The 23,677-nt window shown below is 41.2% G+C and overlaps 1 protein-coding gene across 9 annotated transcripts in view; it reads left to right on the forward strand.

Moving 5' to 3' along the window:
* Nucleotides 1–23,677, forward strand: part of raraa (retinoic acid receptor, alpha a) — a 534,959-nt gene that overhangs the window by 143,134 nt on the left and 368,148 nt on the right. For 4 of the 9 annotated variants that reach the window (XM_078529300.1, XM_078529314.1, XM_078529315.1 and 1 more), the window contains 2 exons: nucleotides 2,440–2,497; nucleotides 9,283–9,417. The exons of 1 other annotated variant lie outside the window; for it this stretch is intronic. The gene's annotated coding sequence lies outside the window, so the exon portion shown is untranslated. Of the gene's footprint in view, nucleotides 1–2,439; nucleotides 2,498–9,282; nucleotides 9,418–23,331; nucleotides 23,505–23,677 lie in introns of all 9 variants that reach the window. 4 more of the 9 variants (XM_078529301.1, XM_078529304.1, XM_078529303.1 and 1 more) reach the window with 3 other exon arrangements.

The raw sequence follows: 23,677 nt of genomic DNA on the forward strand, positions 1-23,677 counted from the left end.
ACCCTCATCCTGCGCTGGGGAAGTGCGAAGGCGTTTTTCTGAGATGTATGTGATCAGTGAAAAGAAGGTCAGTTTAACTACCCAAACAATTTGAGAGAGAGGAACTTGCGCTTAAACAGGTTTATCCCTTCCAACAATTTGGCAAGTCCCTCGTAAAATGCCAGGAGAGAACTAGACGCTCTCCTGGTAGGCAAATCAAACCATGCAATATGCTTCACGGTATGAACAGTGCAATAAGGTAGACAATCTCTTAATATTGTATATGTAGTAAGGCAGCAGCATTCCAGTAGGACTTTTCTGACCAACAAACATGCTGTAACCTCTGATTCCAAAGCAGTTAATTAAGAATTCTGTAGAGAACTATACAAGTCTGAAATTACACCTTCAGTGAAGAATATTTCAGGATATCTAGCCAACCTGCCATTGCTTCAGCTGGACAAAGAGGAGAGGCTAGAGTCTCCCACGACTTAAGAAGAAGTAAGTTGAGCCATGTAAATGATGTACTGTCAAAGCTCAGGACTTGATGGATTTTCAGCTTTTCCAAAAAGTTGCGTCCAGAATTAGGCCCCCTTTGGCATGAGGTTCTCCACATGAAGTTCACATTGTCACATTCTTGAGAGGAGAGAAAAAGAGAAGCACGTTTTAAGCTGTGCTTACTACAGACCCATCTCTCTGTTAAATTAATTCCAAAACCCTGGCGTGGCATTTAAAAATCATCCCGAATCTGATACATAAAATCAGAAAGGCTTTGTCCATGGAAAAGATGATGTTCAATGTCTCAACATTCCACACCACGCTCACTTCCTTCGGGAATACCTCTTTAGTACAAATGTATCATGTGAGTATTCTGGCAGAACGAATACAAGTGTATTTGGTGCAAAAAGTGGAATTTAGATTGTAAACGTGATAAAATGTACCATCTATAGCAAGGAAATGCTTTGGTCATCTGGACAGACTCAGAAAGCCTAGGTAACTAAATAGGCTAAGATTTGTGCAGCGACAACTTACGTTTATATAACGCTTTTAAAGTAGTAAACTGTCCCAAGGTGTTCACCTGAACTATGATACTTCAATATATGTGATATGTATAAAATATCTAAATCAACTAGAAATCTGAATTTCAGAGTTACATTTTGTTTGGAATATTTATCTATTCTCAATCCATTTTTATGCAGTTTCCATAGAAATTGTAGAAGACAAGTAGCAATGTCTTCTCATTTGATTAACTTTAATTTGGCTACTTATAAGAAATATGTTCTCTATTTGTTAATTGATGACTAAGATTTTTTCAATCCATTTCCTCAAGTGCAATTACTATTTAAATGTTTAATCAACTGGATATGTGATGAACATGTGCATTTATTGGTAATTGTTGTAATGTGTAAAATGAAATTGCAATCTCTGCTAGTTTGAAAACACCATATCTTCTAAAATGCTGGTTCTGATCCATGCTGATACTTTTGTGGTTTTCTCTTCAAGTTAGTATTGCCTTTTGAGTACCAGAATCGAGAATAGTTTCACTTTATTCTTGGTTGTACCAAAAGTGGATTTTCTTTAATTGAAGCCAATGTTTCAAAACATAATCCATTGTATAACAAGTTGATGCCAATCTTGTCCTTGTGCACATCATTGTGGGGTGCACAATCCTGAACTGAAACAGGCCTGTGACGACGTACAGCCAGATCCTTGACAAAAGCTCATTGTGTTGGCTTTGTTTCCTTCTGGTTATTTCAGAAGGAAGCCTCAGGTCTTATACTGCACATCGGGGACTGATTTGTCACATCATGGAGCATATCATATTGCAGTATTGCTGATATTGGTGGAGCAGTATTGAAATATTTAAAACTTCACGTTTTTTAATACTGTGAAAATAGAGCATGTAGCTCCACAAATAAGTTCAGTCTTGCAACAGGAGTGTAAAAGGCTGTGAAATTAACATGATTAATATATTGTGAAAACCAAGAGCTCACCCTGCTCCTGATACCCAAGAATGCTACTAAATTATGTGGACTAGGGAGCCTCAGGCTGATCTCAACAAGGGCAATAGCATTATAATTGCCTTAATACCCCTGAATTAGAGAGGGGAAAGATCAACTTGGGTGCTCAGTCTTGGTCGACATTTACAGAATCTAGCTGGAAGGTGAACTTGTGTCAACAATAGCTGAAAACAGGACCGAACTTGACTGTGATGTTCTCCAAGGATGAAAAGTCTGCTAGCATTCACTGTCTAGATGCACTCATAAAGAATGACCACTTGGGTGAGGCATCAGAGGGCTGCCAGCACCAGTAGAACCATTCCATGGTTGAGTCAACGCTTTCAAAGTGGACGAGCGTACATTAGGAAAGTAATGAATTAAGAAGTTAAATGAAGTCCGTCAAACTATCATCTATTACAGAATTAATTAACTTGCTGTACCTAAAGTATATGTTTTATTTTAGGTCTCACCTAATAGAGAAATCACACTGCACAGTATCAAAACAGTGGAACCAAAAAAAGGTAAAGATCAACTCTCTCATTTATGCAATTGAAAGGCAATTACAGTTTGAAATAATGATGTTTAATAAGTTTATAATAAATCCTTATTGTCACAGTTATAACAGAGGCATTCATCTATTTCAGTAAGTGAGGAAGAAGTACAAATCTTATGTTTTATGAACTCTTGGAAAATTACAGAGCACATATGTATACCAAAATAAATGAGATCAAAAACTAATTATAGATGAGAAAGGCCATTTGACGCATCCATCCAGAGAGGTCCTAAGCTCCTCCCCATGATGTAGCGTTCACTTGTTTCTTAAATGATCCCAAGATTTTTGTCTTGACATCTGTCCTTTAAAGTGCCCTTCTCTAATTTGAACCTGTCATACTTATTCCAGGTTAAATATTTCAGTAATTCTTTACAATCTACCATATCTTTATATGGTCAGCTCTCAGGTTCTTCCTTTCCAAGCTGAAATGTCCAGTTTCTCCAGTCATATCTCGTACCCTGACAGAGGAGGTTAGTCTCCAAATTCCTACGGATCTATATTGTAAACCTCGTTACAGATCTAATTTTCTCACTTTATTTTTAATAATACTGTGAATTATCTCCACAAGTTGGAGCTTTAAGGCATCTTTTTGGTAGCTCTGTTACTGGTATATTTGAGGCAAAAAAGGTGAGGAAAGGAAACTTACACTTTTGCTTCATAAATACATCTTGATCTAAATTTCACTGGTTTGGGGTGCATGTGCGTGCACCGAGGTGAATGGCTGATCAGTTAGATAAAATTCTCTGATGTCATCTGACAAATTGAGACTGATAGTATGATGTTGAATGCCTACTGCCTTGGGAGTCTTTCTCCTGCCCTCCTAGAAGAGACCTCTGTAGTTTTTCAGCTCTAATCAAATGGTTGAAATACTAACAGTTTCTTTTCTGGATGTTACTTTGAGTTCTTTTTGCTCTTGCAATTTCAAACACCTTTTCATTTGTCTTATGATCTGGATATGAAATTTTAAGCATACATCTTAGCATCCTCATTTCAGAGACCTTATTTTCTTCCAAAGATCTTTATTTATTGCCCAGGTTTCTGAGGCATACAGGAAAGTGAATAGAATGTAACATCCTGTGACTTTTTCCTTGTTTTAAGCTTGAAGAGGCGCATAAAGCCTCAGCTTAATAATTTGTCTAAAATAGCTTCCAAAAATGTAACATTCTCTCAATACTGCCTAGCATCAGCTTTGATTACAATACTTTAATATGACTTGAACAGGTACCTTCTGACTCTGAGCCCTACTATTAACCTGACACTGATTGTTTCTGAACCGTTCAGGTATTGTCAGACAAAAGAATTATTGAAACTTGGAGTATTTCTGATATTTAAAGTTGTGCGACATCTTTTGCCAGTACCTATATGTACAATTCTGTCGATGTTAGACAACTCTTTAGCATCCAGCAATGGGTATTCCTGTTAACATAGACCTCTATTTGAAACTTCTTGAGCAGATATGCCTTTATGCTAACACTCCTGCATAAAAAGACAGGATATCTTATCTGTTTGACCTGCCTACCATTGTTAGCTTCCTTCGTGAACCAAAGCTATCACTGAGCTCTACCCACTCCTGTAGCCAGAATTGGAACTCAGAAAGGGATTCCTCTATCAGTGGTATCATGGCTCCAACTGCTTTGAACTTTTACACAGACAGCTTCTAGGCAAGTGTCATAGACCTCTATCATATCTCCCAATCTTCAGTCTGCAATTGTTTTAAGCAGGGGACTGCAATACTCTTTGTTGATGCTAAAGATTTTGTTGAAAACAGCTAACTGTAAGCAATAACACTTAATGTTACCATGTGGGAAGATTCTCATAAGTAAAGGAAATCACCGGCTGCATTTGTAGCCATACTTGCCCCAGTTTGAATTGGCATTGTGAAGTGGATACCATTCAATTAATGTATATTGGACTACAAGCACAGGAGCATGTGAATGCTCATTTCCCATGATTCATTCCTCCTGTAGTGATCAGTGCTTGTCTTATTGAACGTTTCCCCATATAGATCCTGTCTAATGACAACAAACTGAGCGGCTTGCTAGGCCATTTCAGAGGGCATTTAAGGGTCAACCATTTGCTGTGGGTCTGGAGTCATATGTAGGCCAGAAGAGGTAAGGATGGCAGATTTCCTTCCCTAAAGGACATTAGTGAACCAGATGGGTTTTTTACAACAATGGTTTCATGGTCATCATTAGACTTTTAATTCCAGATTTTTATTGAATTAAAATTCCACCAGCTGCCTTGGTGGGATTCGAACCTGGGTCCCATCATTCAGTGAACAGATCTTTACTCTCACGGTCATCCCTTGCCATCCTCTTCAGCTCCTTGCTGCCTCTTATCTTCTGGCTGTTCGATTTAGGCCCCTTTTTAGGCTAGAGCTGTGGTGGAGACAGCAGATTGGGCTGTATTCTGAAATTGCTTCAAATCAGTCTAAGCAGTGGAATCTGTGTTTCAGATGCCGAAGGTATTTTTCAATATGACCATGTGAATAAGCTGGCTGCACTGCAGCTCTCCTGAGTCTGTATCCTCAGGTATTAGGGTGTCATGAGCCAGGAAATATCCTTGGCCTGAGAAAACCATCCTTCCCTTTTTTTTGGCCTAGAGCTGTGATAACCGTGACTTCTGGAAGAGTGCCATCGCTGATTTGGATGAAAAATTTAGGCCATTGATGGAGCCTTGCAAAATCAAATCTGTTATGTCTTGAGAATTGTTATTGACTCTAATCTTACTCATTCGCATACCCGCAGCATCTAGTGGATAATAACTGAACTGGAGCATTATTTTCAAAGTAGACACAGTTCTACGAACTGCCCAAAGAGCCCGCACATGTTTCTATTTTAAATCTTGGATGTTTTAAGGTATAATAAATCATCTCTTCAAAAATGTTGCAGTATTCTGACACAAAAAAAGATGATTGATGTACCTCTTATCAAATATGCAATAGATCTTAGATTACCTGGATTAAAATTCCACCATTCTCTTGTTTCTTTCTGTTCTTCTGTGAAACAATTTTGCGTCTCTTCTAAGCTTAATCAACAATTACCATTTTGATGGCTCCATCTTTAATTCTTCTTGATGTGTCAGCACTTTGGCCTCATTATCTTTTCTGATTACAAGTGGAACATCCATTGCTAAAGCTGCCTCTAAGAAACTCACTTTTCCCTTATGTGGCAAATATTTATTTTGCTCTTTAAAGGAGTTGATTTTTTAGGAATGCACACTGCCATTGAGAAGATTTACCTGTTAAAATGTGCATGTTGGAAAATTGCAGGCATGCTGCTCATGATTGTGCGTGTTTTGAGTAAAAAAATGTATTCCTGATGTGTAGAAACAACAAATAAGGCTCTGCACAGTTAGCAATCCTTTGTAAAATTAGACCCAATAGCCCTTAATTCCCTGTAAAGTTCAACACCATCCAAGACTTGAATGCTACTGCCCCATCTGGTAAGAATCTTCTACAGCTGGAGAGAATTCAAGACAAATTTCTTGGTGATTTGTCTGTTGTGTATGGTCTCCAACCCCTATCTTTCAGCTGTAATCCTATTATTCTCCTTTCCATAATACATATTTATCTCGGTCAGATCAGTTTTGTGCACAGAGGAGTACCGACCTTGTTATCTAGGCCAGTAAGCTTGGAGTGCCTATTTATATGTTTAAAATGATGGAAAACTGTACTCTGAACTTTTGAATTGTTTGCTTGAGTGGTATTGTTCTAATAGTGTTGCTTTGCATCTACATTGGCTCTGGAGAGCAGTAACTCTAATTCCCTAGTCAATGTTGTCCCTTTCTGTAAGAAGTCATAGAATTGAGAACAAGATAGAAGATAGGAATACATTATATTTATATAATATAGTTGAGCACAGTTTTCAGGTCAAACCAAACAATGAGCGTTAAGTTTAGGATAATAAAGTGATAAGTATGTTCCATTTTGAAGAAAGGGAGAGTTGGGTGTTATGATTATTTTTGATTGGTTCAGAGTACATGACTCACTATGATGGTGTAATCCAGATGATGTGTAAAGATCACTGCTAAACCAGTTCCAATACAGTATCGATCAGCCCCCTTTGTTTTGTATCCCACTCACCATCCTGCAGAATTAACTCAAAATTTGTGTTTATTTAGTTAAAGCTATTCAGTCCAATTGCCTTTGCTGGGGTTTGATTATTTATAGAATAAAACAACATAATGTATTTTCGTATACAAGTGGAACAACTCAGAGTCTAATGACCACAATGAATTGCAAAGAGTTTCTGACAAAAGTGAGTTGCTTTACTCTTTATGATTTGGTGCCAATTTCTTAACTTTCACAGTACCTAAACAGCTTAAAAACTAACCACAGTTCCAATTTTTGTGCCATGTTTCTCCCGGCATGCTGTTGCAAGTTGACTGATGACTCTTTTAAAAATTTGATTAAATCAAAATATTCAAAACCTAGGAAGTTTTGGTAACTTACTGGGATATTGAAAGACTGACTCTGTTTCAATCAGTGGCTCTGTTATTGATGAGCAGGAAGAAAAAATTTGTGAGGAGGGGTGAGGGAGAACCTGGAAATTCCAGGAATGCGAACGCCCCGCAGAATTTAGCGGCAGAACCTAATTATCATAATTTTAGTCCATTTCCCACTCAGCTGCCGAACAGAATGATGGGCCTGGTTGGCTGCTGGGTGAGGATGATCCCCAACAACCAGGAAAGATTGCTAGGCATGGATTGGAGGGGAGGGGCAGGGTGGTGGTTGTGGGGGGGTGGGGGTGGTGTTAGTGCGGTGAGTGGTAACTGAACTGGTAATTGGGAGGGAGGGGCGTAACCAGATGAAATTGCATAGTAGAAGGGGAGCGATGGGGTGAAGAGGCAATTGGGAGGGAGGAGCACTGTGCTATGAATGCTGAACTTTGCAAGATGGTTGCGTTTTGACATTACCTTTAACTCAAAGTAAAACAGAGAATCTGGGAAAACACCTCTGTTCAGAGACATGCTTATGTGTTGCAGTTGTCATGGGGAGAAAAGCTCAAGCAGAAACCTTTTGAGGTGGGGATAGTGGTGGCAGTTTTAACACCTTTTCACAATATCTCTCAGGAAAAATGTCAGCTGCTGTTTGAGATGCTGAAGCAAAAGAGCTACAGCTATGGGAAAGGATGAACTTTTTTGTGTTAACAGCCAAGCAGGATGTTTTGTAGAGTTCAGTTTCTGTTCAAAAGAAAGGGAATGGAACAGGGGTGGGGGGTGCTTGAAGATTTAAGGAGCAGAGAGTCGCCAAGGTGTGCCTTGCTGTGGTAATTGTATCGGGGAAAACTCGGACTGAGTGGAACGATTGTTGAAGGACACTGGAAGTTTGAACTTGGTGTGGTGGGAAGAAGCTAATCTCCGCTGTTCCTGTAATACTACACATCTGCCAGAAGCATGGCATTGCATTAAAGTGTTTTGTAAGACATGTTTCTGTTGTGCTATTTAGCGAATGTGAAACTTGCCATTTTTCTTATTAGTTGCCTGAATATTTGATTTATGTTGATTTTAGTTTGTGTGTTACAATGAAAGTCATAAAATGTAGAATCTTGTCCTTCAGTTCTTTCTGTTAGTGGCTGGGAAATTGATCCCTTTTTAAAAGGTATCAGTCTCAAAGGGGATCATAAAGATAGGGAGAGATTGCAGGATGGGGTTAGGGGAGGAGAGATGACAGACTGGTTATCAGGAGGGTGGAATGGGGGCACTAGGAGTGATACTTTGTTTTCCTTTTATTTTCTCTCACCCTCTGTCCATAAGGTGCTAACTGTTGCAGAAATGAATCTCCTTGAGTCCCAGCTGCCCTGCAGTCCTTCTTGACCTCTCTCTTGATTTCTGAGCCTGGATGATGAGTATCGGAGCACGCAACTGTTGAAGACTTTGCAGCTGAGCCCAATCCTTGTCCTCACCCAACATCCACCCACACACACACACACACACACTTCCAGTCTGAATCACTACACTGTGATCAGAAGAAGGAACATAGGGGAATTGTAATGCCCACACACAGCATAGAATGGTGATTCAAGCTTGAAAAGCTCAAGTCCTTTTTTTGCGATTGCTCTTTATATAAACTCATTGAGTCATTGGAGCCGCTGTAGCAGATTAATTCCTCATGAATTCTGCAAACAGAATACCTTTAGAAGACCTGTTATAGAAGGTTTCTATTGCAGTCATGGTGTAGATCATAACTCACTAGCGAATTGCCAGGTCAGCCCATTTGTGGGATATAAATCCTATCCCATAGATGTTCAAAATGGATACTCTATATAAAGTACAATAGCAATATCACTCCTGGCCAATCCAAAGTGTCATTTTACTGTATCATTCAGCCAAATCATCTGTCTAGGCTACATTCATTTTAATGAAATATGTTCAGTGTTGGTCTTGCAGTAAGTGGGGAAAGTTCCTTATTTAATGCATCACCCAGACTTTTTTCAAGAAAAAAATCATTCATTTCAATGGCAGTTTTATTTTCTGTCAGAGTGTAAAGGTTTACTGTTAGTTTGATTTGATTCTTTGAAGAGTGAAAGGTCTGAGGATAAATGGATATGTGCAAACTCTCATGTTTTTTGTTACACAGCAGAACCAAGGCCCAGAAAGCACAGAATATATAGTGCTTGAGGTATTTGAGAATAAGGCTTACACTAAACTACAAATGAGGGATAAAGCTTTTGAATGCAGGCGATAATAAAGCATCTATTTAAAATTTTTAACTAAAAGAAAATTTAATCCAATTTATCTGCTTTCATGAAGGGGGAGAAAGCTCATTGAATGGAATGGTGACATGGGCATCTGCAGCCCATTGATAGCTGTACTTGAGAGTACAAGCACTTGAGACTCGACCCTGAATGCTTGGACCTTCATGACTTGAAGACACATAAATGCAAGGTACTTTAGTTACATAAAGCTGCAAAAATAAAACTTACGATTTTTCCAGTTTGCGTTGATGAACATGATCATCAGAGAATTTAAAAATTTATATTTATATTAAATGAAACCGATAGGGGAGGCATCTATTTTCATCGTTGGTTTTGTGTTTTGGCACTGATACTGCAGCCCTTACCTGTGTACCTTGAGGAAAAGCGTGTCACTTAGTTTTGCTGAGAACGGGGAGAAAAGAGAATGTTGGACAATTAGTTGAGATGCAGTGTTGAGAACTGTTTGGCAAATATGAATTACTTAGCACGTTACCAATAAAGCATGTTGGAACAGGGCACATTTGACCTGATCGGAAAAAGCAGTAGCTCTGAGGCTGTTGATGTTTAATGCAAAGCCCTGATTGTCATTTGGAATTCTACTTCATTTAAACAGGCTGTTTGCTGTTTATGATCTAAGTACCCATGACCTCCATTAAGCACAACCTTCCCCATGCCATTTGTTAATTAAATGCAGTCCCTTGACATCTTTAAGGGGTAATCAATTTTTATGGTTTACTTTAATGTACCCATTGAATAATTGATGTTAATTTCAACACTGAATGAGTTGAAGCAAGCTAATTTTACACTAAGGTGCAGATTATGAAGAAGAAAAGGCAGGACTGAAATGAGCTTTGTTTAGGTTAATAAGTAGTTGCCCCTGTTGTGGTCTGCAGGTGCAGGATGAACATTTTGGCAGATGGAATATCGCTTTTCATTTAATGTCTGGTGGTAGAGATCTTGAAAAAAAAATACTGCCTTATGGCAAGAAGAAAAATTGATTATTTGTAACTCTGGTTATGTTTTTCCTTCCATGTTAACCCATACACTGCAGGCATTTCCATAGTTCCTTGGTTGACCTATCAAAAGACATATTTGACTGGCTATGAAAATAGATGCCTCCCTTTTTGGCTTTGTTTTATTTCTCCCAGCCCCTCTCCTTCAGATGACCTTTAGGGAAAGCATGAGTCCAAAGGCTATTTGAGACTGGTATTTAAACTCTGGTCTTTAATTTCAGATATATTTCCCACATATCATTTGTTTAGCTTTTAATTTACACTTTTGCTCTTGATCTGCAGCCCCCCCACCCCCCCACAAATTTTGTGGTCCTCACTGCTGCTGCTTCAACTTTTCCATTGTTTTTAATGAAAGGATGAGCCGAGCTATAGAATTTTTTTTCACGTATAGTCTACCTACAGGATGCTAGCAGCCAATTAACTCTTCCTTCCACAAGGAAGAACCGTTTCTCTTTTCTACAAAAGGTTCACACGCCAAGTGGCCATAAGGCACTGATGATAAAGTTAAGGTAGTTCAAAAGATAATAAAAACTTGGATTTTAATTCACATTCTCTGAATGGGTACCCACTACTCTCTTTATGGTTCAGCTACTGCACTAAAACTTTTAAGGCAGAATTTCCTTCATTCGCTATAATTGGGGGATATTTCACCCATTAACACAAGCCTCATAACTACTTTTTCCAGTGCTTTGTGGTTAAGGCATTGGTGCGTTCTTGTGGATGGCTTCAAGGATCCTTGAACTCCTCCAATACCCTATTGTTGCGACTTTTTGTTTTCCTCCATGAGCTTCATTGCTATGTGTTGGCAGGCTATTCAGCTGTGGAAAGCCTCAGTTTAGAATTTTGCGCCTGTGTCTGTCTTTATATAATTTCCACTCCGGGACCTAACAGCAGGGATGATGAGATATCAAGCTGGCTCTTTTCATCTCCCGAGCCCAAGAAACTGAGGTTGACTGCTGTGCCATACTGCCTCTCTGACTGAGATCAACTGCTTTGTATCTGGGACATTTCTGGCTTGAATGTATTAATGGTGCATTTATTTTATTTGTTCACTGGATATCAGTGGTGCGTTTCTGTGGTGTAGTTGCTCAACGGGCCAACAGTGGAACCCGTATATCATTGATCGATTGATTCAGTAATATACCAATATCCCCATAATAGGGGTACAACCTTCTTTATTATGCCATAGAAGCTTAATCATCAGTGTAATTGTCAGTGTCAGCTGAAACCAATTCCATATCACAAGAGTAGCCCCAGGGACAGGGACTTAATTCCTTTGGTTTATGATTATCATTGCAGAGCAAAAAAATGACAGGAATATTATAGGTTTTACACAGTACTGCTATAAATCAGGATGTGGGTAATGCTATGATATCAATTTTTAATAAACCCTTTGCCTTAGCCGTTTTTCAGTTTGGCTTCCATTGTTCTCAGAACATCCAGCTCAAAGGAGCCCACTTCACCCAAAACGTCAAATTTAATTAACCTGTATCAAGACACGGTGTTAGCTTGTAAAGTGTACATTTCGATTTCTTTATGCAGTAACTGGAAAAATCAATTTGTATCTCTGCTTGTAGTGGTGACTGTGTTGAGGAGTCGTGTGATGACCAATTGTGTTGTGAATAGGAAAAGGATTAAGAGGTGAAATCTTTCTTGGTATTATGTGAGGTACTAAAAGTTGATTGTGCTGCATAACTACTGAGGGTATGGGTCGAAGAAAAGGCTTTTAAACCAAGTAAACTACCTTGTAAGGCATTATATTATCATTATGATGCACTGTATTTTAAAATTGCTGTCCAGTATGGGCACTTACTGGATTCAGAGATTCTTTCTAAGAGTATGGACACTTTCCTTCAAGGAAGGAAGTTTGATGGAAACAGGGTAATAAGATAAAAGCAAAATACTGCAGATGCTGGAAATCTGAAATAAAAACAGAAGATGCTGAAAAAACTCAGCAGGCCTGACAGCATCTGTGGAGAGGAACAGAGTTAACGTTTCGAGTCTGTATGACCCTTCTTCAGAGCTGACTCTGTTTCCCTCTCCACAGCTGCTGTCAGATCTGCTGAGTTTTTCAAGCATTTTCAGTTTTTAGTTACAGCAGCTTCATAATGTTGCCTGACTCCCTCGCTGTCAAATCTGCTCACTTTATACTGTAGGGTGGATTCGGCAGCAAAAAAGGCAACCGCTGAATACGTGAGTCAGCACATGCACAGACATTCAAAAGTTGCATTTACTACGTTATTAATCTGGCTGGAATGTGACCTGATGCTGGGAAGGGTTTTTATGGCCCGGCAACAGCTGCTTCTCCTGTGTTGTGTACGTGCAGATTGGGAAGTGCACCTGATCCATCTATCAATGTGAAATGTTTTCCTTTTTTTGCTTTGCTAGCTAAGCTTATCCTAACAAACTGTTGAAAGCCAGAACATCACAAAACTATAAGCATCTGACAGGATTCTTGCCAAACACAAGAGAGGCAGAATGGTAGAATCTTCACTTGTTCCGTTAATTTTCCATGATCACCAAACTCCCGTGGAATCTACCATATTCAGGAGCGAAGCGGAGAACGAGGACAGGAAACCCAATATTGATACCCTAGTATATTAGATTTTCCCCAGGGGGTCGATATTAGGACCATTACTTTTCTTGATCTATATTAGTGGCCTAGACTTGGGTGTGCAGGGCACAATTTCAAAATTTGGGAATGACAGAAAACTTGGAAGTATTGTAAATTGTGAGGAGGATAATAATGGACTCGTTGAAGGTAGCAGGGCAGATTGAGAAAGTGGTTAGTAAAGCATACTGGATCCTGGCTTTATAAATAGAGGCATAGAGTACAAAAACGCAGAAGTTATGCTGAACCCTTATAAAACAATCTGGAGTACTATGTCCAATTCTGGGCAGCACACTTTAGGGAGGATGTGAAGGCATTAGGGAAGGTACTGAAAAGTTGTATGAGAATGGTTCCAAGGATGAGGAACTTCAATAACATGGATAGGCTGGAGAAGCAGGGGCTGTTCTCCTTAGAGAAGAGAAGGTTGAGAGGAGATTTGATAGAGCTGTTCAAAATCATGAGCGGCTTGGACAGAGTAGGTTGGGAGAAACTGCTCCCGTTGGCAGAAGGGTCAGAGCCAGAGGACACCGATTTATGGCGAATGACAACAGAACCAAAAGTGACATGAGGATAAACTTTTTTACACAGTGATTGGTTAGGATCTGGAATGCACTGCCCAAGGTGTGGTGGGGCAGTTTCAATTTTGGCTTTCAAAAGGGAATTGGATAATTATGAATGGAAAAAATTTGCAGGGCCATGGGCGAAAAGGTCGGGGAGTGGGACGTGCTGAGTTCTTGCAGATAGCTGCTATAGACATTGGGCTGAATGGCCTCCTCCCGTGCTGCAACCATTCTAAGATCCTATGATGCAAAAGGACAGGACAGATTACCATGTGAAATACAATAATATGATAAGCCCTGCTGTGAATAAGCAACCACAAAGAGCTGAATGTTTAGTGTGGGGAAGTGTATCTGTTGACTGTGTTTCTAATTATGCAAAAGCCTTTAGAAATTTGCATTTACGATATAAATCTTACAATTAATTAACAGACATGAATTTCCATTGGTATATACCATGGGTAATGTGATTGTCATAATATGATTGTGTTTCTGCACTATTTACACAGTTTGATGATTTATTATGTTTTAAGTATACAACACCATGATATTACAAGGAAGCAGTTTTTCTTGCCATGTAAGTCTCATGCCATTGAAGGGCTTCCTCTAGTCAGGTGGATATTGATCTTCTGACTTATCCATGACTCATGGCCATGTTGCTCCATGATAAAGGCAGAGTAAGTCAGATGAGCTAGACTTTGTCCTCGTGTCTCACTCTGACCATTGCGATATGAATTTCCATGTAAAGTCGCATTTAGCTTTTTTTTATTCATTCATGGGATGTGGGCTTCGCTGGCTGGGCCAGCGTTTATTGCCCATCCCTAGTTGCTCTTCAGAAGGAGGTGGTAAGCTGCCTTTTTGAACCGCTGCAGCCCATGGGGTGCAGGTACACTCAGTGCTATTAGGCAGGGAGTTCCAGGATTTTGACCCAGCGACAGTGAAGGAACGGCGATATATTTCCAAATCAGGATGCTGAGTGACTTGGGGGGATCTTCCAGGTGGTGGTACTCCCATCTATCTGCTGCCTTTGTCCTGGATGGCAGTGGTCGTGGGTTTGGAAGGTGCTGTCGAAGGAGCCTTGGTGAATTCCTGCAATGTATCTTGTAAATGGTACACACTGCTGCTACTGTGCATCGATGGTGGGTGGAGTGAATGTTTGTGGGTGTGGTGCTAATCAAGCAGGCTGCTTTGTCCTGGACCATGTTAAGTTTCTTGAGTGTTGTGGGAGCTGCACTCATCCAGGCAAGTGCAGAGTATTCCACCACACTCCTGACTTGTGACTTGTGGATGGTGGGCAGGCTTTGGGGAGTCAGGAGGTGAATTTCTCGTCGCAGGATTCTTAGCCTCTGACCTGCTTTTGTAGCCACAGTATTTATATGGCTGGCCCAGTTCAGTTTCTGGTCAATGGTAACCCCCAGGATGTTGATAGTGGGGATTCAGTGATGGTAATGCCACTGAATGTCATGGGGCGATGGTTAGATTCTCTCTTGCTGGAGATGACCATTGCTTGGCACTTGTGTGGCACGAATGTTACTTGCTATTTGTCAGCCCAAGCCTGGATATTGTCCAGGTCTTGCTGCTTTTGGACGTGGACCGCTTCCGTATCTGAGAGTTGTGAATGCTGCTGAACATTGTGCAATCATCAGTGAACATCTGCACTTCTGACCTTATGAAAGGTCATTGATGAAGCAGCTGAAGATGGTTGGGCCAAGGATACTACCCTGAGGAACCCCTGCAGTGATGTCCTGGAGGTGAGATGACTGACCTCCAACAACCACAATCACCTTCCTTTGTGCTAGGTATGACTCCAACCAGCAGAGAGTTTTCCCCCTGATTCCCATTGACTCCAGTTTTGCTAACTGCCCAGATGAACTTTGACAAAACTAATTTTTAAATGAATTCTTGAGTTGTGGGCATCACTGGTAAAGTTGGCATTTATTAGCCATCCCTAGTTGACCTGACAATGTCAGGGTGGGCCACCTCCTTGAACCGCTGCAAGCAAATTAAAATTTAAATCTAAAATTGATGTTTTTTTGCTTGTTTAAGCGGATTAAGGAATATGGAGACAAGGCAGATGGATGGAGTTAGGAGTGAGGCCAATCACTGTGGAGCATCTACAAGGATGAAATCTTCACGGATAGCTTGTGCAGTGAGGTGGTCACACCGCAGGTAAAGAGTGCACAAGCAGAATGGGAATAGGTGACCGCCAAACAGAGTAAAACCACTAGACAGGTAGTGCAAGAGTCCCCTGGGTCCATCACCATCCCTAACAGATTTTCTGTTTTGGATAGTGCTGAGGGAGGTGGTTTCTCAGGGGAATGCATCAAGATCCAAGCCTGTGGCACCATGAATGGCTTAGCCGCATGGCGGCGGGGGGGGGTGGGCGAGGAGAAAAAAGGGATGAGGTTAGAAAAAAGAGGGATGAGGTCCTGAAAGCAGAATATAGGGAGGTAAGAAATAAATTAAAAAGCAGGACCTCAAAGGTAGTAATCTCAGGATTACTCCCAGTGCCACGTGCTAGTGAGATCAGGAATAGGAGAATAGACCAGATAAAGGTGTGGCTGGAGAGATGGTGTAGGAGCGAGGGATTTAGATTCCTGAGGGATTGGGACCGATTCTGGCGAAGATGGGACCTGTACAAGATGTTCACGTGGCACCCCAGCAGGACTGAAACTCATCTCCTCGCAGGGGTATTTGCTAGTACTGTGGGGGAGGATTTAAACTAGACTGGAAGGGGGATGGGAACCTGAGCAGGGAGACACAAGAGGGAAACAAAGATAGGGATGAAGGACAGAAAGATAGAAAGCAAAAATGGAAGGCAGGGAAAACAAGGGCTAGCAGCAAATAGGGCCATAGTACCAAAAAAATGTATAAAATTGTTAAAAAGGCAAGTCTAATGGCACTGTATCTGAATGCATGGAGCATTCGCAAGAAGGTAAACAAATTAACAGTGCAGATAGATGTAAACGTGTATGATATGATTGTGATTACAGAGGAATGGCTGCAGTTTGAACAAGGCTGGGAACTGGATACCCAAGGGTGCTCTATGTTTAGGATGGGCAGGCAAAAAGGAAAAGGAGGTGTCGTGGCATTGAGTTAAGGATGAAATCAGTGCGATAGTGAGAAACGATACTGGCTCAGAAAATCTAGATCTAGAATCAGTCTGTGTGGAGCTAAGAAGCAACATGGGGCAGAAAACATTAGTGGGAGTTGACTAAAGGCCTCCAAACAGTAGTGATAAGGTAGGGAATGGCATTAAACAGGAAATTAGAGATGCACGTAAAAGGGTGCTAGAGTAATCATGGGTGACTTTGGTCTACATATAGACTGGGCAAACCAAATTAGCAATAATACTGTGGCGGATAAATTCTTGAAGTGTGTACTGGTTTTTATAGATCAGTGTGTTGAGGAACTGACTAGGGAACAGGCTATCCTAGATTTGGCATTGTGCAATGAGAAAGGGTTAATTAACAATCTTGTTGTGCAGAGCCCTTTAGGGAACAGTGACCATAACATGATAGAGTTCTTCATTAGGATGGAAAGTGAAGTAGCCCGATCTGAAACTAAATCTAATCAAAGGAAACTACGAAGGTATGAGGTGAGTTGGCTCAGTTTGACTGGGGAACTTCATTAAAAGGTATGACGGTGGATAGACAATGGCTAATATTTAAGGAACGAATATATGCATTGCAACAGTTATACATTCCTTTCTGGCGCAAAAACGCAACAAAAACAAAACAAAAGTGGCTCAACCGTGGCTAACAAAAGAAATTAAGAATATTATTAGATCCAAAGAGGAGTCATATAAAGTTGCTAGAAAAAGTAACAAAGGAGGACCAAATGATTGATTAAGAGGGGAAAAATAGAGTATGAGAGTAAGCTTACAAAGAACATAAAAGCAGACTGTAAAAGCTTCTTTAAGTATGTAAAAAGAAAAAGATTAGTGAAAACGACTTACAGTCCCTAGTCCCTTACAGTCCGAAACAGGAAAATTTATAACAGAGAACAAGGAAATGGCAGAGCAATTAAACAATTGCTTTAGTTCTGTCTTCATGGAGGAAGAGACAAATAACTTCCCAGAAATGCTAGGGAACCAAGGGTCTAGTGAGAAGGAGGAATTGAAGGAAATTAGTATTACTAAAACAATAGTGCTGGAGAAATTAATGGAACTGAAAGCTGATAGATCCCCGGGGCCGATAATCTACATCCCAGGGGACTAAAGAAGGTGGCCATGGAAGTAGTGGATGCGTTGGTTGTCACCTTCCAAAATTCTGTAGATTCTGGAACAATCCTGGCAAATTGGAGGGTGGCAAATGTAACCCCACTATTTAAAAAAGTCGGGAGGGGAAAAAGAGCGAATTACAGACTGGTTGGCCTAACAGAAGTAGGAGAAATTATAAAGGATGTGATAACAGGACACCTAGAAAATATCAACGGGATTAGACAAAGTCAACATGGATTTATGAAAGGAAATGATGTTTGACAAACCTACTGGAGTTTTTTGAGGATGAAACTAGCAGAATAAATAAGGGAGAACCAGTGGATGTGGTGTACTTGGATTTTCAGAAAGCTTTTGATAAAGTCCCACATGAGAGGTTAGTGTGTAAAATTAAAGCACATGGGATTGGGGGTAATATATTGGCATGGACTGAGAATTGGTTAGTAGACAGAGTAGGAATAAATATTTCTGTGTGGCAGACGATGACTAGTGGGGTACCGCAGGGATCATTGCTTGGGCCCCAGCTATTCACAATAAATATCAATGATTTGGATGAGGAAACAAATATAATATTTCCAAGTTTGCTGACAACACGAAACTTTGTGGGAATGTGAGCAGTGAAGAGGATGTTAAGAGGCTTCAGGCAATTTAGACCGGTTGACTGAGTGGGCAAATACATGGCAGATGCAGCATAACGTGAATAAGTGTGAAGTTATCCACTTTGGTCGGAAAAACAGAATGGCACAGTATTATTTAAATGGTGATAGATTGGGAATTGTTGATGTACAAAAGGACCTGGGTGTCCTTGTACATCAGTCACTGAAAGCGAAGCATGCAGGTGCAGCCAGCAGTTAAGAAGGCAAATGGCATGTTGGCCTTCATTGCGAGAGGACTTGAGTACAGGAGCAAGGATGTCTTACTTTTGCTTTACAGGGTCTTGGTGAGACCGCACCTGGAGTATTGTGTGCAATTTTGGTCTCCTTACCTAAGAAGGGATATACTTGCCATAGAGGGAGTGCAGCAAAGGTTCGCCAGAGTAATTCCTGGGATGGCAGGATTATTGTATGAAGAGAGATTGGGTCGACTAGGCCGGTATTCACTGGAGTTTAGAAGAATGAGTGGGGATCTCACTGAAACGTATAAAATTCTGACAGGGCTGGACAGACTGGATGCAGGGATGATGTTTCCTCTGACAGGGGGTGGGAGGGGGTTGGTCTAGAACAAGGGGTCACAGTCTCAGGATACAGGGTAGGGGGTCACAGTCTCGGGATACAGGGTAGGGGGTCACAGTCTCAGGATACAGGGTAGGGGGTCACAGTCTCAGGATACAGGGTAGGGGGTCACAGTCTCAGGATACAGGGTAGGGGGTCACAGTCTCAGGATACAGGGTAGGGGGTCACAGTCTCAGGATACAGGGTAGGGGGTCACAGTCTCAGGATACTGGGTAGGGGGTCACAGTCTCAGGATACAGGGTAGGGGGTCACAGTCTCAGGATACAGGGTAGGGGGTCACAGTCTCAGGATACTGGGTAGGGGGTCACAGTCTCAGGATACAGGGTAGGGGGTCACAGTCTCAGGATACAGGGTAGGGGGTCACAGTCTCAGGATACTGGGTAGGGGGTCACAGTCTCAGGATACAGGGTAGGGGGTCACAGTCTCAGGATACAGGGTAGGGGGTCACAGTCTCAGGATACAGGGTAGGCCATTTAGGACTAAGATGAGGACAGATTTCTTCACTCAGAAGGTGTTGAACCTGTGGAATTCTCTACCACGAAAGGCCCAGTCACTGAACATATTTAAGAAGGAAATGGATTTCTGGACACTAAGGGTGTCAAGGGGTATGGGGAGAGAGCGGGAGTATGGTGTTGAGATAGTGGATCAGCCATGATCATACTGAATGGCGGAGCAGGCTCGAAGGGCTGAATGACCTGCTCCTGCTTCTATTTTCTATGTTTCTATGAATGGCAGCTTGAGGGGTTAGATTCATAGAGGTCTACAGCACAGAAAAAGGCCCTTCGGCCCATCGAGTCTGCGCCGGTCAAACAAGTGCCTAACAAATCTAATCCCATTTCCAATCACTAGGCCCATAGCCTTGTATGCCATGGCATCGCAAGTGCACATCCAAATACTTCTTTAATGTTATGAAGGTTCCTGCCTCTACCACCCATTCAGGCAGTGAGCTCCAGATTCCCACCACCCTCTGGGTGAAAAAATTCTTCCTCACATCCCCTCTAAACCTCCTGCCCCTTACCTTAAATCTATGGCCCCTGGTTATTGATTCCTCCACCAAGCGGAAAAGTTCCTTCCTGTCTATCCTATCTATGCCCCTCATAATTTTATACACCTCAATCATGTCCCCCCCCAATCTCCTCTGCTCCAGGGAAAATAACCCCAGTCTATCCAATCTCTCCTCATAACTAAAACTCTCCAGCCCAGGCAACATCCTGGTAAATCTCCTCTGCACTCTCTCTAGTGCAATCACATCCTTCCTATAATGCGGATTCCAGAACTGCACGCAGTACTCTAGCTGTGGCCTAACCAGCATTTTATACAGTTCCAGCATAACCTCCCTGCTCTTATATTCTATGCCTCGGCTAATAAAGGCAAGTATCCCATATGCCTCCTTAACCACCTTATCTACCTGTCCCACTACCTTAAGGGACCGGTGGGCATGCACACCAAGGTCCCTCTGATCCTCAGTACTTCCCAGGGTCCTCCCATTCATCGTGTATCCCCGTGCCTTGTTTGTCCTGCCCAAGTGCAGCACCTCACACTTATCCGGATTAAATTCCATTTGCCACTGATCAGTCAATCTGACCAGCCTGTCTATATCCTCCTGTAATCTAAGGCTATCCTCCTCACTATTTACCACCCACCAATTTTTGTGTCATCCGCGAACTTACTGATCAACCCTCCTACATTCAAGTCTAAATCGTCAAGCAGCAAGGGACCCAACACTGATCCCTGTGGAACCCCACTGGACACAGCCATCCAGTCACAAAAACACCCCTCGACCATCACCCTCTGCTTCCTGCCACTCAGCCAATTCTGGATCCAATTTGCCAAATTGCCTTGGATCCCATGGGCTCTGACCTTCATTATCAGTTTTCCATGCGGGACCTTATCAAAAGCCTTGCTGAAGTCCAAGAAGGCTATGTCAAATGCATTGCCCTCATCTACACACCTGGTCACCTCTTCGAAAAATTCAATCAAATTGGTCAGACGTGACCTTCCCTTAACAAAACCATGCTGACTGTCCTTGATTAATCCCTGCCTCTCCAAGTGTAGATTAATTCTGTCCCTCAGAATTGCTTCCAATAGTTTCCCCACCACTGGGGTTAAACTGACTGGCCCGTAGTTCCCTGGTTTACCCCTTCCTCCCTTCTTGAATAACGGTACCACATTGGCTGTCCTCCAGTCCTCTGGCACCTCTCCTGTGGCCAGAGAGCTAATGAAAATTATTGCCAGCGCTTTTGCTATCTCCTCCCTTGCCTCACTCAACAGCCTGGGATACTTTCCAACCGGATCTGGAGATTTAATGGTTAAATGGCCTACTTCTGTTCCTGTGGCACAATTGAATGGGCAGTTAACAGCCAGTCACATTGAGACAGATATAGGCCAGACCAGGTAGGGATGGCATATTTCCCCCCCGAAAAGACATTGGTGAGCCAGTTTGATTTTTATGACCGAACTTTTACTTATGCCAGCTTTTTGCTACCAGATTATTTAAGCTGAATTCAGTTCTCAAACTGCCGTGCTGCCATTTGAGCTCTTATTCTCTAGGTTATTATTCTAGGCCTCTGGATTACTGCTCCAGTAACTGAACCACCAACCTACCTTACCACTTACTACAGATTCTACAGATTCCCGTGCCAGGGAGCCCAATAAGTTGATGCCATTAAAGGAGGTGAGGGAGTGATGACTATAGCAGTTGGAATAGATTGCTACAAAAAGCAGGAAATAACTGCTTGTTACAAGGCTAGCCTAATGTTACCAATCTAGAAAGAAGAAAGCTAGAATTCATCTTCCAGCACTGTTAACAGACTAAGCTTTGGAGCGTTATAGGGAGCATGGCAAATACAGTGACATTTCAGGTAAAATGGAAAGGGGTAAGTAGGAAAGGTGATAAACTTGCTGATATTTTAACAGCAATTACTAGAGTATATAGCTCTTTGCTGAGAGGAAGCCTTTTTTCATTTCAGTTTGTTGAACGGTTTTTCTGTATATCCCTTAGGGGAAGTTGAAGCATTTGTTTGACTGTGTTCATTTTATATATGCTTTCAACTTTCCGGCTAAATATTTTGACAGTACAAATCAGTTCCTGTGACATTCAAGATCAGTAATTAAATTGAAGCTGCACACAACAACCTTTTCCGAATATTGCATTGAAAATCCTAGCTTGATTCTCCTTGGCAGAACTGACTACGGCCTGAAGCAACAACGCAAAGTCAAGATAGTGATGGCAGTGCCATCAGAGGCAGCGAGACCTTCCCTAAGATTAGGGTTCTGGGTGGTCCTTGCAACTTCTGTGTACTAGCAGGAGCAAACATCAGCAACAATTGGCATGAGTACTAAAATTAAGTCTACCATTTGAGGTGTTCATGCAGGCTGTCAATCAATTTTCTGCATTACTAGTCTGTCTGTTTGAATCTTCCTTGACATTAAAATGGGTTCCAAACAAAGTCTGAAATATGATTATTAAGTATGCAAATTCTGCTAAAGCTGTATTCATGGCGTTGAAGCAATAAGCAAATGCTAATCTTGCTTGTCTAGTTATCTATTATTGCTAAATTAGTCCTGTCTTTATAAAAGGGACAGATTTTGACAACAGGACAGCTAGTAGACACGCTTCCGGTAGATCATTGCTTCATTTCCTATGTAAATAGACACTTCCAACACTATATTTTTGTGACTTTTTAATTTTATGATCATGAAGCTGGTTACTGACTAGAAGAACAATCACCCAAAGATGTCTTTAAGGACTTCTCCAATGGCCTAGCTGCAAAACGCAATACCTGGTATAGTGGAAGGCTACATAGACCAGAAAACCTGATTTAATTTCTGGCCTGTCCTCCAGTTAGTTCTAGTTGGCCTCAGTGATCAGGTTGGGGGTTGGTCAGGGGGAAAATGAGGTTTGGGGTTCGGTCAGGGAAAAATCAGGTAAGATTACTTTCCAGTGATGGCTCCTGGAAAAAACATGAGTGAACATTGGGTGAGCACAGGATTGGATGGACAAACAAACCTTGAATTTGCTGTTAACAGTGCTAATAAATGAACATTTAATAGCTTGTAAGTATTCTCCTGTTGCTAGTTTAGTAGTGATATTAATTCATTTAAATTAACAAGTCAATGCTGATGTAAAAATAGGAATATTAAATGATTAAGTTAAACATTTAACTTCCAGTTTCTATTTAACATTAACATTTACTAACGTTTTAGAAATATAAAATACAATCCATAAGTTTCATACACAATTTAAAAGTAATATAAAGATTATGACAAAGATAGAAAAAGTAACAATGATGATTATATTACCAAATAATCTAACAGACAAAACACCCTCACAGAGACATGGCCATTTTTGCATTAATATAAAGTGGTTTCAGGTGTACATTGACATGGAAAGTAGCAGTACTTGGATTTCAGTTTCTGATTTGAAACCTGAGCAAAACAAAGTGAAGCAGGGTTTGCTCATTCCCTTGCAGAGGCTGTCTTGGCTACTTTGGTTACACATCATTAGCAGTATGACTCCAGACTTGACGTAAAGATGCTCAACTAGTTTGTTGGCGCTCTTGGGAAATTTTAAGACTTTGAATGGAACAATTTTAACGTTCTGAAGAAACAAATGTTTCTGCTGCTCTACCCTATTGGCTGCCAGGTGAGTGAGTGCTTTTGCAGCTGCCTTACTGGTTTTGGGTCGGTAGCTACAGTATACCTGAGGCTGAATATGGAATAATTCATAGCAGGATTTAAACAGAGCTAAATTTGAAAGACATAAATGATATGTGAACAGTGGGAATTGTAACTATATCTTTTACATTAAATTTTACA

The sequence above is a fragment of the Cetorhinus maximus genome, chromosome 25, assembly GCF_964194155.1.
Source record: "Cetorhinus maximus chromosome 25, sCetMax3.hap1.1, whole genome shotgun sequence".
Classification (NCBI taxonomy): Eukaryota; Metazoa; Chordata; class Chondrichthyes; order Lamniformes; family Cetorhinidae; genus Cetorhinus; species Cetorhinus maximus.